Source organism: Panthera leo, chromosome D3, assembly GCF_018350215.1.
Source record: "Panthera leo isolate Ple1 chromosome D3, P.leo_Ple1_pat1.1, whole genome shotgun sequence".
NCBI lineage: Eukaryota > Metazoa > Chordata > Mammalia > Carnivora > Felidae > Panthera > Panthera leo.
Genome location: NC_056690.1, coordinates 38,833,806 through 38,850,315, shown reverse-complemented (window position 1 = coordinate 38,850,315; position 16,510 = coordinate 38,833,806). Strand labels below are relative to the sequence as shown.

The window sequence follows — 16,510 nt, the reverse complement described above, 5'->3', positions numbered from 1 at the left end:
TTTAAATAAAGCAGCAGTGCTTTTGAAGCCTTTTCAAATGTTTTCTGTAGGGAGGCAGAAGTCACAAGCGACCTCATTTTTCATTCAAGTCCAAGAGTATTTACTCAACGCTATAAGTGTTTAGACCTGTACTTGGTTGGGGGAGGAAGCTCCAAGAAAAAGAAGATCCTACTCACATCAGGCACTCGCTCACTCAAGTAAAACTGGAGAGAAAAAACAAACGCGCGAAGCAGGTTACATACTGCATTTTTTCCTAGGTCCAATTCAGACCTTTCCGCTTCTTTCCTTTTTTTGTTTTAAGTCTGTAAGGAAGGGCTACAAGAACAGCGTATCAAAATGTCAGCAATCTAAAAATTAAGTTGTCAGCTTTTTCTCCCTACTGCAAATTACAAAAGAATTAGAGGTTTGGTGCTAATAGAAGCTTACCATTCTAAAGTGTGCAATTTAACCAATCACCACCGGGTCTAAAAATGCAATACCGAAGACATTTCCACCAAGTGATCTGCAGTCCTGGTATCTAATTTCAACTTCTCTACTTGTGTTATTCTTCCCATTTCCAGCTTCCCTCCCCCCCCCCCCCCCCCCCACCCCTTGCTTTGGAAATGTGCTCTGGAATAGCTACCCAGTTAAGAACTGCCCAGGGCCTCCACAGGCATAATACACTCACATGAAAAACACGACAGTCATCTTAACCAGGGAGGCAGAAAAAAAGACAATGAAGGTCTGCAGCCATTCTATAGGTCTTCACTTCTTCATGCTCACAGCACACTGCATTCAGCAATCAAAACACGAAATGTACTTTACAGCTTCAGAATTTCAGACTTCTGCTTATAATTTATTCGATACTAATTTGGGGGAAATGTGTCTGTGATCATCTGTGCACCAGAAATCTAAGTTAGAATTAAAATGTTAAATTATAAAATAATTTGCCAAACAAAACTTTAAATGGAAATCAACTACCCCAAATCACTGCAGATATCTTGCAAGCTTGTGAAATCTCTAGCTTTTTCCATCGTTGCCAGTTGCCAATTGCAATCACATCACTTAAAAATAAATCAGAATACTGCCTACCCAGAAAATACACTATCTTTATAGACCACAGCTACTTTTAAAACACAACGCTAATTACCTAAACCAAAAATTTAGCAAGAATAAGAATGCTCTTTTAGTACAAAGAATAGCAAAAAAAAAAAAAAAAAAAAAAAAAAAAAAAAAGATACATTGGCTCTGTGCATAAACATAATTATATAGACTCATTATTCTTGCTCTCTAGATAATTTTTGAAATGACCCTTCTTAAAGATTACAGTATTTTCCCCCATAAAAGGAATATTCAATGGGTTCTACTATTTCACAAAAAACCCTCTTCTTCTTTGATCTATGGAACATACTTTCCTACACAGCCTTGAATTCACAATACCTTATGGCGCAGTTCAACTTGAGAAAGGAGTGTCATTCATTTACCAGGCAAAGTTAAAGGCAGCAAGATGCTTCAGACCGTCTGGTTTTGCCTGCCCCACCCTTGTTTCCTCTGAGCCATAGTGATGTCACAACACCAGGCAGGGCAATGACTTCACTGCTCCAGTTCTCCCTTCTGAGCACACAATTCTTTGCAGCCAAGGCAAATGACAGCAGAACCCACAGGAGTGTCTGATGAATTCCCAACAAATTAGCAGCTAGCCCGCCTTTTGAAAGATGTAGCAACTGTACCACCCAAGATCTCTCTAAAAGGAAGTGGTGCTAAAGATGAATTTGATTCGTGGTTTTCAATAGTAAGTCTATCTTCCATAATAAAGCTGACATTCAGGGGGGGAAACTGTAGTTGGAAACTTGGAAGACACTATGGGAATTAAAGAGGATCAGGGCAGTCGAGTAAATCAGAAGCCTCTCTCTTCATTAGAGTCAAATTCTCACAGAAGAGAAACATGTATATTTTTCAGCCTCTCTTGCAGTTTTACTTCATGGAGAGGTCATGAATTCTAATTTGTGAATTTTAAGACTTTTTTAAAGCAGAAGATGAATATGTATATTACAACATGTAAGACAATACCCTGGACAAAAAGTTCCTGCCATATTTTAATCCCACATATAGTAAATCCAGAAAAGATTCACAAGATAATGACAATATCACATCTCTCGATATACAAAGCCTTGCCCCTCTTCCATCTGGGCAGCCCCTAGTGCATTTGAGCAAACAATTTTAAAAAACCAACATATGTATAAACTAGCTTCTGATCAAGTAAAAAAAAAAAATATCTATCTATCTATCTATCTATCTATCTCCCTGGTCTTCTGTTTCAACACAATTCAAAGCTGGCCAAAGTCCAAGCACTGTAAGGAATTGACAAAAACTGCCTAAATCACATTCATGAAGAAATGGCTTGAAAATTAAATGTAAACAGTTTGCTGAGACACTGATTTTTGACCTGTATCTTCTCAATCCTTCACCTAAAAGGGGTATTACAAATTAAAGTGGCTACTTTTTTTGTTACTGCTAAATCATTCACAAAACGTCCTTTTTTGCAAAAAATTATTTGCCTGAAGTGGATTAGCTAAACTTGATGCAGTAACTTGTGCATCTGATATATTTTGCTTTTCAAAACCATCAGAAAATTATAATGCAAATAAGTCTTTGGTATTCAGACATTTTTATCAGTGCTTTGTGAAATTAACCAATTACAGTTGGGTTTCTCAATCTAGCCTTTATTTCCTTTCACAACTTTGTTAAGCCAACTAAAGTTTTTTTTTAAAGTTTGAAACCAAAATTAAGATGCATTTCTTAAAAACTCTGAGTCAAGATATAAATCACCTCCTATTCCCCAGAGTTCACTCAAGCTTGATGTGCTCCCGTTTGATGGGGCTTCTCTGCTTAATTTGCAGCAATTGGCCCTGGGTCCGGGGCTCCCAGGTATAAGCGTAATTTTATAATGTTTGATCCCTTGAGACTTTCAGTATCAGAGTAAAACTTAAAAAGAATGTTCTTAGGACTAAGAGTGAAGACTCTGCCATCAGGGATGTTAATGTTAACGAAGGGAACCACCAGTACACCTAGCCACCTCAGAGAGGCTGAAAGGAGCCCCCAAAAAGGTCAGGCAGGATATCTGCAAAAGCAATTCTGCAGGACTGCAAGACTAATGTAAAAACACTGAAACACCAACTTAAACACGTAATGGAAGCAGTGCATTAGCTGGACTGCCTGGCCCTCTCAGGATTTCCCAGCCCAGCCTCCACACGTAATTAATACCACATGTTTTCTTTATCATTCTGTTTGCAACAATCTCTTTCCAACTTTAACCCTGGCTGCAACTGGAGGAGAAAACCCTAGAAAACTTTGGATTCGTAGGTATAAAACCCCCCGAAAGAACAGACTGCTCGCACTGCAAAGGACCAGTTACAATTTACTAGGTAACCACACCCACCGCATTGCAGAAGCCATGAACTTGGCGGGGGATGGAGCCGAGAGGGAAAAGGGGGAGGGGAAGAAGTAGGGCGAGATGAGAGGCGAAAGCCGAGAGAGCGAGCCCCCACGGCAGGAGCCGGGAAACACCCGCCCGGAACTGGCTGAGACCACGACTCGCGCGGTCCGAAGCCCCGGCCTCCCCACCCCCACGCGCCGCAAAGCCGCCCTCGCAGACACCTCCCGAGGCCGCTCGCAGTCCCTCGAGCGCCAGGTGAGCAGTGCGGGTCCCCGCCCCTCGGCCTCCCCGCGCTCCGGCTCCAACGCAGGGGGCAAGGGGAGCTCAGGCCGGGGCTGGGGGCGCCGCAGGTGCCGGGCCAGAAGCAACCTCTCTAGGACGCTCCCTCCTCCTCCCCCAGGGGGCCGGTTGCAGCCCCCGCCGCCGTCCGGGGGACGCCGCCCCAGTTCCAGGAAGGCGACAAGTTACATAAAAGCGGCCGGCCCGCTCCCGAGCGGGGATGCTTTGTGGCGAGCGCACCTTACCGGCCCCGCGCCGTGCCCGCGCCAGGCAACCCGGACGAGCCCGCAAACCGCGGCGCGCTGAGCGCAGGGCCCCTCCCGCCGGCCGGCCGCCCGCCCCGGGCGGCGCCGCAGTGTCGCCCCCGGTCCCCCGCCCCTCCCCGCGCAGCCCGCCTCTCCCTCGCCCCCGGCCCGAGGGGTAACTTAAAACATGGCGCCCCAAACGGGGGATCTGGGCAAATTGGTGCAGAAGGGACGCGGGGACCGAGCGCCCCTCCCGGCCAGGGCTCCGGGGGAGGCCCCCAGGCCGGAGGCCGGTGCTCAGGCTCCGCGCGCCGGCCCAGCCGATGCTGCAGAGCGGCGGGCGGAGCGGGCACGTCCCCGGCGCGGCGCGCAGCGCACCGGCTCGGCCCGGCCCCGCGGGGGTCCCGGCCGGAGGGCAGGCGGGTTCCGGGGCCGGGCTCCCGCAGTTCGGGCGGCCGTGCGGCGCCGGAGCCACGCGTCAGCCGCGCACCCCGCGCGCCTCGCCCCCGGCCTCCGGCTCGTCCTCCGCGCCTCTCAAGCCGGAGACCCCCCTCGGATCCCCCCGCTCCGGCGGCCAGAAAAGTTACCTCGGCTGGGCAGGGAGCCCGCGCGCCGCGGCGTGGGGACGAGGCTCGGGCTCGCGTCCTCCCGGCTGTGCGCAGGAGGCTCGGGCGTGGGGAGGAAGCCGCAGACGCGGGCTGCTCGCCGCCGCTCCCCGCCCCCCTTTGCAGGCGGCTCGGAGGCTCCGCGGAGCTGCGGCGGGGGCACACGCCCAGAGCCGGCGCAGAGCAAGCCGGCGGCGTCCTGCCTTCGCCTCCCAGCTGCGGGGGCGGGGGCGGGGGCCACCGCGGCACTTTAGGACAGTTAGGTTGTAACTGGCCCCTCCGTCCTGGCGCAGGGGTAGCAGACGCGGGGACAACGCCTCGAGACAGTCGCCAATAGCGTTAGCCTTTGGGTCTCCACTTGAGATTACTGCCCCGGCTCTCTGTCCCCTCCTCACGCCTCCCAGACAGTCCCTGTGAGAGCGGGGGGAGGGTGTCCCGACCAGCAGGTGAGTAATTTATAGGCTCAGGGACTGCAGTAATGTTCCTTTTTTTTTTTTTTTAAAGATAAAATTCAAATTGGTGGCCTCTTTGCTCAGGTGGGTGTTCAAGAAATATTAAGCTAATAGGGAACACTTGAATTAAAAGGGGGACGGAAGAGGTTTTCTGTCTTTTGGTAGCTCCCGCCTCCCGACTCCCACCTCCCACCATAGAAGTCCACAAGTTACAGGTGGTCTCCCAAGCTTCCAAGTCGTTCAGGGAAGCAAGTCATTATCGGCCAGGCTTTCAGCAGCAAGGGAGAGGAGGGGGCGGATGCTCTGATTTACAAGTGAAAGAAATTATTCTGAGTAGGGTCACAACACCTGAACTCCAGCCAAGCAGCCAAGGCATATTTACTAAAGTGTTTAAGGCCCTCTTTAAATAGTCCTGGTCACCCTTTCTGGGACGCACCCTCTCACTTAAGGGGAGAGAGGCGGGTGATGGATTCACAAAACTATGGCATTTACTATTGGGTGCCAAAGATGTGGTGCAGAATCAAAGCCTGTGGCAGAGATTAACAGGCTTGGTCTGTGAGTGAAGGCTCTGGAGGTGGGGAGACTTGGCCTGGGTTTCTAGGACAGGGCAAAAGCACTAGAAAGGGGGAGGGGGGCCTTTTTCAGGTGGCGTGGGAGAGAAGGTTGGAAAATCACGGTTGCTATGTTGCTATGGAGTCTCCGAACCTGCATCCTGTGGGAGATGTGCAGCTTTGGGAAATTCGAAGCAAGAGAATGTGGCTTAAGTTCTGGCAAAGGAAAAAGAAGCTGGTGACCTGGAGAATGCATAGGCAAATACAAGACGCTGATAGGAAGCGATGTTGGCATTGCCTCAAGTGTCACGGGTAACAAGGACCTGAAGTGTCAAGTGACAGATAAAGGTGATAGTTCAAATGCTGGAAGATGTATCTGGGGACTACCCGTATTAATTTTCTGTCTGGGCTACAGGAGAACACATACCAGATTTGTACGTATATGGCTTTGTGGCATGTCAGATCTGTGAATGAAGAAAGGCTTTTCTTCCATGTTTGTGTGAAACGCTCTCCTTTAGAAGTGGACTTGAACAAATTGTATTGTTTACAACAAAAACCAAGTTGACATTATCATTTCAGACACAGATGGCTTCGTATTTTCATTCACTTTATGGCCATATTTCTGCTGTTTTTTTTTTTTTTTTTTTTAAATCGAAAGCAAACTGTTTTCTCCCTGATTCACAAATCGTATTCTTTCTGGTGATGGAGAAAATCAGCAAAAACGTACAGATGTCTATTTCCTTGGGAGAAAACGTGAGAATACTAAATACTATTTTTTTAAAAGTTAGAAGTACCTAGCTAATTATCCTAATATCCCACGAATTCAAATTTTGGAGTAAAAACCATACTGCTTCATAGTTAAACAGTAAATCTGGGAAACAACTGCTATGCAAATCTTTGGCTCTCAGCTTGTCTTTTTTGTTTTTCCTAGCACAGATCGAAAAATACCAAACAAAAACTCATGTACAACATTCAGCTCTACCGGGAACATGCTCCTATCTCTGTAATAAATGTTTACTTCTACCTTACTAATATGCAGGAGCCCCTCATAGTCCTCTCTGTCTCCCCACAGTGCCTCACTGAGCACATTGCAAGCCAAGCCCTGAACATTTTTGCTAAATAAATGGATGTTGACCAATGGGCTCAACTGTCACTATATTTGAGGGCTGAGTTTCCTTATGTATGATATAAGAGCCTGTCTCCAACATTCCTTATGCTTCAAAAATACTAGGGGTCTATAAAATAAAAAGACACGATCACTTGTCAATACCTGCTGAGCAAAAGCAATCACGAAAAACCTTTTTTAACTCTTATCGGGAAACTTAATTATGCGCTTTTCTACATGGAAAAGAGAAGGAAAGTAACAAAATTAAGTAGAAAGCAGGGTGATGATCCCATTACAGTTGGATTTGCTTTCTTTCGTAAAGACTAACTTCTTCCTGCATCCCTCTTACTACCAAAAATGAAGCCACCTGTAACCCTAGAGAAGCCCTTATTCTTACCAGTATGAAACCCCTTCTGGTGCTTTTCCAGTAAGTTACAGAAATGCAGCTCTTAGGTTGAGGGAATACCTTTCACACAGTTCTAGAGTTAGTAGAGATTTGTCCTGCAAACCCAGTCCGTCAGATTCCCAGTTTACTCTATCCACCGAAATAATCCAAGAAACGTGGGCAAGGATTCCATGACTCCAGCCCACGTCTCAGGATGCCTGTTCTGGTCTCAAGCACCATACTAAGGCTTACCCTGCCACATCCATCTAGTAGAATAAATTATTCTACTCCACACGGAATATATTACTGAAGGCCAACAAGCCATCTAGATATCTAGCCATGGTACAGAGAAGAGGGGTATAGCTAACTTCTGGTAAAAGATGTGTGTGAAACTTCACCCCAAACCATAGAAACAGGATGTCCCCAAACCTCTACCCAACCACGGGTGTCATCAGCATACTGACTCATTGGTATCGGTATTCTGCTCTGCTATCTGTTGAGCAAAGAGAACTCCAACCCGATAGCCACGGCAAGGGCAGAATTTGCAGATTGTATCACGGCCCTACGGTCAGCCTCATCAACAAGACCCCAGAAAGAAATGGCAAAGAATCTGTCCAGTGAATACATCAGAACTTTGCCCTCCAGCATGAGGCTTAGAAGAGTATCAAAGACCCACCAAACCCTACGAATGTGGCCACTCTAATAGACATACAACACTCATCTGCCTTCTTTGACAACCTCAGACTACCATCACATAAAGCACTGTGATACTTTTTAAAATTTCCGTATTCTCCAGCACTTCAAGTTGACTGTTTTTCAAGCTAGAATGCTTTAGTAAAATGTTAGCCACATTTGCAGTAACTAGTTAAGGCGTGTTGTATGCTCAGGATAATGTCAGGCGCCTGAATTGCATATCAAGTCCTTGAAATCAGGATACAAAGTCTTCAGCCACAGCCTTACCAGGGACAACAAATGAGGGAAGTATGGGGATTAATGCCTCATTCAAAAGCAACAAGCTTATTCTAATGAAATAAAAATTTGTTTAGGAATTTCTGGGGTTTCAGAATAGTGTCAAGTTTATAGCTCGTTAAAGCTTCCAGATGCTGTCTTCATTCAGGGTTTGTATACATCATTTCTGGGGTCTGTATACATGCAGAGCACAGATGCAAAATGAAGTAAAAAAACCACCAATAATTATAAATGCAGCATAAAATGTACAAAAATATGTACACATGCGAAGAAGCAAGTTTAGACATGCCTACACATCACTTTAAAAAATCACTCCTATTCATCAGAATTTCATATTTGCCTCCTTTCTGTCTTTATGTTATCCTCTTGTAAAAATATTAGTCATAAAGGTAGGGCCAATCCATATTGCGTAAATTCCACTGTATTAAAATATACAAAAACTTACTAAGTTTTTTTTTTTTACTTTTTACATTTCAAGTAAATTTTAGAAATCTCAGCACTTTTAAATAGAATAATTTTTTAAAAATTTAAGGTTATTCTAATCCTTGGTTCTTTATAAAGTTTAAATGCTCAATTCTCTTCTCTTCTCCCCTTAAGTAAAAATAAAAATCCATTAAGACTAATTTGGCCAGTTTATATATAATGGCAAAATATAAAGAATGGAAGTTGGTAACCTATAAAATTGCTAAATTCAACTCCCAAACTATCACCATCTGAGACTACTGTGATATATCAAACATGATCTATATTGGGTTATACTAAGACACTTAACATTTCAATCACTTTGCCCCAAAGGACATAAAATAAATGCCAGCAAGCCTCTCAGTCTCCTATAAAGTTGTAAATAATCCTAACCAGCTATTATATTTTTTTCCTAACAGCAATCAACAAGAATTAGCTGAAGAAGAAAAAAAAACGGGTAATAAGACGCATTCATATGTCTGGTTTATTAACTTAACTTTGTCTCCAGGTTTATGTTACCCTCTTCAGGCAAACATGCCATAATTAACTTTATAAATTAAGAGGTACACAGCTAGAACTACACCAAGAAAAATGTCAGCTGTGCTTTTTAATTTGATTCCTGCTTTCCAGCACTTTTTTCCCCCCTTTTCCAATTACCTCATTGTACTTACATACTTTAACTGCATGGGTACAACCTGAAAATGTGATTCCACTCTAGTCCACAGCATCTAGAATATTCTGGGAATCAAGGAAAATATCATCTAGAATATCTGTGTCCCTTGAAATAAATCTGGTGTTTAATAGGTCAAAGCCATTTTTTAAAAAGCTTCTGCTATTGACTCTTTCCTGTTCAAGGTGAACTTGGAACATGCAAGGTGGGCTTATTTGCAGCTGATGGCAAATCTGAGAAGGATGCCAGAGTTTCTGAATCCAGGTTGTTTGGAAAGAGCTGAAATTTTATACTTTTCATGTCAACAATAATCTTGGAGAGTCATAAAAGTATTCACACTAATTACATTAGAATCACTCAGAGTGCTTGTTAATACCACCCATTCTTGGGTCCAGCCTTAGACTAAGCAAAGCGGAATCTTTGGAGGTGCCTGAGTGGCTTAATCAGTTAAGCATCCAACTTTGGCTCAGATCATGATCTTGGGGTGCGTGAGTTCGAGCCCTGCGTCGGGCTCTGTGCTGACAGCTCAGAGCCTGGAGCCTGCTTTGGATCTGTGTCTCCCGTCTCCTTCCTCTCTCTCTAGCCCCTCCCCACCTCGTGCTCTGTCTCTTTCTCTCTCTCAAAAATAAAAGTAAAAAAAAAAAAAAGAACCTCTGGAGTCCAGAGAGCGGACACTTTTAACAAGGTCCCAGGACCCAGGAGACCAGCACACAACAATAATCCCGCAGGTGACAAAGTTAGTGTAGTGTTAGGCCAGATGTTTCCTAGAAGTTGGAACAGAGACAAGCGGTGGGAGGTTAGCCTCAGTCAGGCATAGAGGTGAGCAGAACTAAAGGGAGTCTACACTGCAAGTCAGCACGCACTTTGCAAGAGTTATTGCTTGGATCCTGTCGTATGCATCAATCTGCAACAGCAGTTCATTAGCAGTAAGTATAGTAATAAATAACAGTGAAAGATTGTTCTGTACCCAATTCCAGCAATAATTGGATTAGATGCCCATTTATTGAAGATTGCAGTAAAACTACAACTCTGACCTTAATTTCCAAGTGCACAAAACATCTTTACAAAGTTGCCAAGGGATGTCTCATTAAAACAGGAAATGGAGAACTAATTGCTGGCAGTTTTGGTTAAGTGTGAGACTTGACGATCTCAAACCCTGCAAAGGGAGACTTTCAATTATGAATACATTCTGGTATAACATACATATGCAAACAGACACCCCCTGCACTGATGAGTGGAAACTAATGAACAATAAATAAAGAAATTGACCAGAGGCTATATCTTTCTACCCTTAAGTACAACCTGAAGAATTTTGCTTCAGAAAAACAGTATCATTAATCCCATTAAATTAATGGTTTACTGTAAGGGTCTTACATTTTTCATATGGCTTCGTAAGGTTCTTTTAATTTTATAGTCGATGAGACTTAGAAGCATGAAAAATTGTATTCTAGCACTACATCTACCTATATTTAGGTAACAAGACAGCATTGGGGGCATCAGAAATATTTTCTATCATGAAAAGAGATGTTAAAGAATGAGGAGATTTCAGCTCAATAAAAGAGGGTTGCTATTGAAATGTGCATCAGGCTATCTTATGAGCAGTAGGCTCTCCGCCTAGAATGTTCAAAGAGATACCATAATGTCAGTATTGCCCCAGAATAGAGTCCTCCGTCAGGTGGGCACTTTGGCAATGTCATATTTAAAGTTATGGGGGCGCCTGGGTGGCGCAGTCGGTTAAGCGTCCGACTTCAGCCAGGTCACGATCTCGCGGTCTGTGAGTTCGAGCCCCGCGTCAGGCTCTGGGCTGATGGCTCGGAGCCTGGAGCCTGTTTCCGATTCTGTGTCTCCCTCTCTCTCTGCCCCTCCCCCGTTCATGCTCTGTCTCTTTCTGTCCCAAAAATAAATAAAAAACGTTGAAAAAAAAATTAAAAAAAAAAAAAATAAATAAAGTTATGTCCAACTCTGAGATCAAATTGTTTTCCAAGTGTTTGCCACTCAGAAACCAGGAATTGTCCACAATGCCTCACTGTTGAGGTAGAACCTCAAACGTTGACTTCATTAAAACACACAGATTGATATATATTTACATGTTATGGCATTTCCGACAAAACTTCTTTGCTATAGGTTGAGATTCATTTGCCATTGGCTTAGGGCTTTTTCTCTGCGAATCTGATGACAGTATCCACCGTCCATTCCCCTCCCACATGTTTTCTCTGCTTAATAAATTTAATCTACTTGTCCTACCCTTACTCATCAGACCCTTCTTATCTCTGAGCCAGGTTTTGCAGAGTGACCTTAGGTGGCCGAGGATGATACTGAGTCAAGGTATAAAAATTCTACCTAGGAAACCATTATATTTCAAGCCTTTTCCTGAATTTTTTCCAGGTGTTTCAATGCCCATTCCCAAATTATTCCACTGTTTAACAAAATCAGGCATACACCTACCATATTACATATATGTCCATGAACACCATTAGGGCTCAATGAACAGAGTACTAGATGATACATTAAAATCATGATATGTGGCCTGGGGCAAATTTCAGCTTTTCTTGTTATCAATATGCATTGAAATTATTCCTTCCATTTTCTATTTTATTAGAAGAATGTGATGGGGGGGGGGTGGCGCCTGGGTGGCTCAGTCACTTAAGTGACCGACTCTTGATGTCAGCTCGGTTCGTGGTCTCAGGGGTTGGGAGATGGAGCCATGCGTTCTGCACTGACAGTGCAGAGCCTGCTTGGGATTCTCTCTCTCCCTCTCTCTCTCTGCCCCTATCCCCCCTCAAAATAAATAAACATTAAAAAAACAGAATCATGTGATAGTTCTCAACCAGGCCTGTACATTAGAAGAATCACTTACAGGAACACTTAAAAAACAGCAACTAAGCTTCATGTATTCCTTTCTTTATCTTCTGAGAGAGAGAGAGAGAGAGAGAGAGAGAGAGAGAGAAATCCCAAGTACTGTCCACACTCAGTGCAGAGTCTGACATGGGGCCTGAGCCCACGACCCTGGGATCATGACCTAAGCTGAAATTCAAGAGTTCCATGCTCAACTAACTGAGCCACATAGGCACCCAAAAAAGATAGCAACCGAAGTTCACTATCATGCCTGGGTGATAGATACATATGGGCTTATTATTACAATTCTCTTTACTTTGTGTACATTTGACATAGTTTATAATAAAAAGCTTAAATTAAAAGTATAATTTTAAAATACTGATGCCTGAGATCCACCCTAAACCAATTAGATCAGAACCTTTAGAAAGTACCACCCAGGTATCAGTATTTTTTTTAACCTTTTCCAAATGAATTTTATGTGTAGTCAGAGTGGAAGAGCAGGAGTAAAAATCACAAAATTGAATATTCATAATTCTTCAAAAGAAAGGTGCCATAGAAGTAAATGTTAATAGAATTAATATAGATTATTAATAATTAATTAGCAGATATTGGCTACCTATTTATGTCCTTTGAAAGACTACCTGAAGTACTTGATAAAAACCATTGGCTTACACATGCATGTACCCATTATCCTCTATAAAACTAGCTGGTTTTTTGAACACATTTGGTTTCCTGGTCATGCCTACCATCAGATTTGTTGGTACTCACACTTTTCAGGGGAAACCCATTACTATAGCTGGCTGCCCACTTCATTGTAATGTGTCAGTAAAGTGATGGCATATTTAACAACAGGCATAAAGAACGCCTAACACACTAAATATCATGACGAAGATTTCAACAGCTCTTCAAACACTCCAAAGAAAAAAATTATCATTCATGGTTTTATTCCAAGTTCTTGTGTGAGACAGAGAAAATACACATGAGCACTCATGATTATCTTAAGTGATAAATTAATAGACGTTTCCAGCATGTACTTTTTGATGAAACTCATGAAAAATATTTGAAAAAAATTAGAGGAGTCTATAGGAAATCATGTCTAAATAGATATAATCCTAATGTTTTATGAATGGGAGCTAGCCATTTTCCCCAGGAGGGTTCAGGCAGGCACTGGGATAGTACATCATGGCACCCAGCCCAGGGATCATTATTTGTACTAAGAGTCAAAATGTTTTGATCATTTTTTGTGTGTGTGTGCGAGAGCTGTTTTACAAGCTCTTGTTCTATGAGACTACCTTTCACCATCACAAGAACCTTGGGAGTTAGATTCTCTGATCCCCCCTATTTTAGAGAATGGGGAAATGAGGCAGAAGCAGGTTCAACGTGTCCAGGGTTACACAATGGCCAGTAGGACCAGGATGGTCTTGGGTGATCTGACTCCTTAGCTGGACCTGTAAGGTCTCTAACTAGAGAACCAAATACACACACATACATACATATTTAGTTAGATTTCATGAAATCGCCAATACTCAACTGTGCTTTTTGACTTTCAAGAATGGGAAGTTTACAGTACAATAATGCACTTCAATGAGAAACATTGCATTCACTGTGAATGCAGAGAAGCACTGAGTTAAGGAATGACTCTCTACTACCAGGGACATTTTAGAGAACAGAAAAGTTCTCTGACAGGTCTCTAAGAACGCTAATATAGAAAAAAATACTCAGGTCGTTTATAGTTTAAGAAGCTACTGAAAGAACATAAGGCAAATGCTAATAAAATAATAACCATTACTATTAACTTTTCTTTAATACAGTATACGCCACATGATTTTAAGCACTTCATATGTGTATTTTCTCTTCATTCCTCACCGTTTTATGAGGCAGGAGCTCTTATGGTCCATATTTTAGGAAGGATAAAACTGAGGCCACTGAGCAGCTAACTAACTTGCCCTTAGTCACACATCTGGGACCAGTCAATTTTATTCTGCAAACTGTGCTCTTAACCATGATGCTAAATTGTTCTTACAGAATTCCATATATGTTCAGTTGGGATTTCCTCTACAGGAAGGGAAATATTAAATTTAAAAAGTGGCAGCATGAGTGGAATTCCTATATAGATTTGTATCGATTTTACTAAGCAAGAGCATTGTCCTACTCCTTACAGCTTGAGAAAAAGACCAAAGGGGAATTCTCCGATCCCTCGGTAAATCCTAGTGGCCCTACCTTCAAAATTTATCCAGAATCTAACCACTTCTCTTCACCCCCACCACTAGCACTGTGACGCAAGCCACCATTGTCCCTCGCCTGGTTCTTGCAACAGCCTCGCCGCATTTCTCTCTTCTGCACCTGGGTCCTTTCTAGTCATTCTCCAAAGAGGTGTTGTGATCCCAGTAGAACAAACCGGATCGTGTCAGTCATACACGTACGTACAAAGGCCCCAAAGGCCCCCGGACCTGCATCATCCCACCGCATGCTATCTCACACTACCGTCTGAGCACATCTCCCATCCACACTGCCTGTCTCACTCACCCTGGCCTTGCAGCTCTTCAGATGAGCAGGCTTCTCTCCGTCCTGTGCTAACATCCTCACCTCCTTCGTGCCTGCTCATGTATCACTTTCTCGAAAGGGCCTACCCCGATAAGCTTATTAAATCTTGGCCTGGGCTACCCCAGCACTCCTACCCCTTATCCACTTGGTTCCCCTTATCACCGAACATACTCACCATTTCCTTATTATATTTATTGCCTGTCTCCCACCATTCAGCTTAAGTCCCACAAAGACGGGTTCTGGGCCCCTTTTCACTGGTGTCCCAGCTACCTAGAACAGTGCCTGGTGTAGGGAAGGCATTCAACGTGCATTTGTTGGATGAAGGAATGAAGAAAGCAGTAGGGATTATAAAATGTGAGACTCTGGGGAGAAGAGTGATTAGAGGAATAGAAAATATAGAATTGAGGAGTCAGGTGCCCCAGATTGGTTTTAGACACTAGAAGGAAGAGCTTCAGAAGGAAGAAACTAAATACAAGAAAGAACAGTGGGCCTATGATAGAAGTGTGTGCATCGTTCTACGCAGCGTCCCTCCTCCACGCCCACCGGTGGAAGTGATTTCGGCAAAATCTCCCAACCACCCTAAAGCACTCTCCATCCTCATCCCTGAACCAACACAGATGACAGCAGTCGGCTGCACCTCCCACCACGTCCCCAGAGATGAAAAGATGGGAAAGCCACACCTCCCCAAAATGGCGCTGGGTCATTACTTAACATCCGGGTGGATTTAACCAGCATTCATCTTCCCAGGACAAAAGAAAATCTGACAGGATCCAAGCAGGATCCTCCTTACTCATCTGCACAAACAATGAAATTGACCATCAGTGGCGGAAAATGTCAGATCAACCGAAGCGGAAGTGTCCAGGCTAATATTATTTTTCATATCAATGGTTGCCATGGTGATACTTATAAAGATTTAGCAACGATCGGGCAGTGAATACTTTTAAAAGGCTGCTGGAGGAAAAGAAGTTGCAACGTACCCTCTGTCTTCACAAATCACTCTCATCCCACTTGTGCCCAATAAATGGCTCACTTCTTTTGATTGTACTTGGCATGCCCATGAAAGATGAGTTCTCAATTCTGTAATTTCAAGCTTGAAGCCTGTACTGTGTTTTTCCATTTGGTCTGCATTAAGGTTTTATTCAGTGATTCACGGTGCCTTTCCAAGGTCATCAGGCCATTCCTTCCTCTGCCAAGAATGTCTCCTCATTCCCAGGCTCTTCGTCTACCAGGGCACCCAAGTTCTAAGGCCTCCACCCCCCTGGAAGGAAGATCTGTGTGTGTGACCATTGCCAACTTTATGAAACAGCCATAATTTAAATAAGTTTTAGGAGACAGAGTATCTCAACCACTCTCCCTGCCCCCCAGTGCTATACTGCAAGCTCTGGAGGGGGGGGGGGGCAGCGAGTATCTCTTACTCATATTTGTATTTTCCAGAATGCACAGCATGACACATTAACCCTTTAAAAAAAAAACCTGAAAAAACTCCTAGCACCAGGTAGTAGAGAGCTTAGTGAATGACACCACCAATCTTCAGTCACAAAAGTTGGAAACCCTGGTCTCTTCCTGGCACCTGCTCTCTTTCAACCCCTTTATCAGATCTATTACCAACTCCTTTGCATTTTACCTTCATCTCCTGGATCTGCCCACGTCGCCCCATCTTTGCCCTCCGTTCTATAATAATCTCTTGTCAGATTTCTAATCCAGCCTCCCCCCACCCACCCCAGCATGCTTAAACTCTCAGAGATGTAAGGCCGATGCTGTGGCCCCCTGCTTTGAACATTCCCATCCCACTGTTCCAGGGTGAGGACAACACCCACGAATGCAGCTTCAATGCCTTGAGTCCTCTCCAGGCTCCTGAACCATACCCCTAACTCTGCTCTGAGCCGACTGGCCACTTTTCCATTCCTCTTTTCCATTCCCTAACTAGGTCACCTATCCCCATTAGGGGCTCTGATAGCACCAGTCCCTCTGTTTTCCAGCATTGCCTCCACTG

The 16,510-nt window shown here is 44.0% G+C and overlaps 1 protein-coding gene and 1 long non-coding RNA gene across 11 annotated transcripts in view; one reads left to right on the top strand and one right to left on the bottom strand.

Moving 5' to 3' along the window:
* The window catches only part of EPB41L3 (erythrocyte membrane protein band 4.1 like 3), a 147,370-nt gene extending 142,763 nt beyond the window's left edge, over positions 1-4,607 (bottom strand). For 3 of the 10 annotated variants that reach the window (XM_042909902.1, XM_042909904.1, XM_042909906.1), the window contains exon 1: positions 1,420-1,528. The gene's annotated coding sequence lies outside the window, so the exon portion shown is untranslated. Of the gene's footprint in view, positions 1-1,419; positions 1,531-4,526 lie in introns of those variants that run through there. The other 7 variants (XM_042909908.1, XM_042909909.1, XM_042909910.1 and 4 more) reach the window with 5 other exon arrangements.
* LOC122203272 lies at positions 1,626-15,561 on the top strand. The gene is made up of 3 exons (XR_006195110.1): positions 1,626-1,771; positions 14,244-14,392; positions 15,041-15,561. It is a non-coding gene; the product is annotated as an uncharacterized LOC122203272 (long non-coding RNA).
* The last annotated feature ends 949 nt before the right edge of the window (positions 15,562-16,510 follow it).